The sequence below is a fragment of the Trichechus manatus genome, unplaced genomic scaffold (assembly GCF_000243295.1).
Source record: "Trichechus manatus latirostris isolate Lorelei unplaced genomic scaffold, TriManLat1.0 scaffold00249, whole genome shotgun sequence".
NCBI lineage: Eukaryota > Metazoa > Chordata > Mammalia > Sirenia > Trichechidae > Trichechus > Trichechus manatus.
This window is the reverse complement of record NW_004444185.1, coordinates 2,435,480-2,436,298: the sequence shown is the minus strand read 5'-3', so window position 1 is coordinate 2,436,298 and position 819 is coordinate 2,435,480. Positions and strand designations below refer to the sequence as shown.

General features: G+C 43.1%; 1 protein-coding gene across 1 annotated transcript in view; it reads right to left on the bottom strand.

Moving 5' to 3' along the window:
• GPR55 (G protein-coupled receptor 55) overlaps nt 1–721 on the bottom strand; it is a 6,904-nt gene extending 6,183 nt beyond the window's left edge. The window contains exon 1 of the mRNA XM_004389516.2: nt 660–721. The gene's annotated coding sequence lies outside the window, so the exon portion shown is untranslated. The remainder of the gene's footprint in view (nt 1–659) is intronic.
• Nucleotides 722–819: the final 98 nt, after the last annotated feature.

The following is an 819-nucleotide window of genomic DNA, read 5'->3' as shown; positions in this document are numbered from 1 at the left end:
GACCCTACAGGACAGAGTAGAACTGCCCCACAGGGTTTCCAAGGAGTGCCTGGTGGATTTGAACTGCCAACCTTTTGGTTAGCAGCAGTAGCTCTTAACCACTACACCACCAGGGAAACAGGTACCCTCATATTCTGGTAGTGGGAGTGATTTCTATAGAGGGTAGTTTGATAATACTTATCAAAATTACAAATGCACAAGCCCTTTGACCCAGTGATTTTACTTTCAGGAATCTGCCCTACAGCTATGCTGGTCCATGTGGGAATTGATATATGTACAAAGGTACTCATGGCAGCGTTGTTTGTAAGAGCAAGAGGCTGGAAACAGTCTGAGGACCTGTCAATAGGGGAATGGATAAATAAATTATTGTGCATTCATACAATCAAGTAGTAAACAATTATTAAAAAGAACGAGGCACATCTGTAGGTATTGTTAGGGAAGGATCCCCACAACATATTGTTTTGTGAAAAAAAGCAAAGGGCAAAACATTGTGTAGAGTTTGCTACCTTTAAAGTTAAAAAATGTGCCCATTTGCTTGTGTATGTTTGGGTATCTCTGGAATAATCTCTGGATAGAACAAGGCCCTACTGTGGGGACCATGGTCTCGGGGAACATCTAGCTCATTTGGCACAACATAGTTTATAAAGAAGATGTTCTACCTTCGTGAGTAGCGTCCGGGGTCTTAAAAGCCTGTGATCAGCCATCTAAGACACTCCATTGGGCTCGCCACTTCAGGAGCAAGGGAGAATGAAGAAAACAAGATACAAGGGAAAGATTAGTCCAAAGGACTAATGGACCACAACTACCACGGCCTCCACC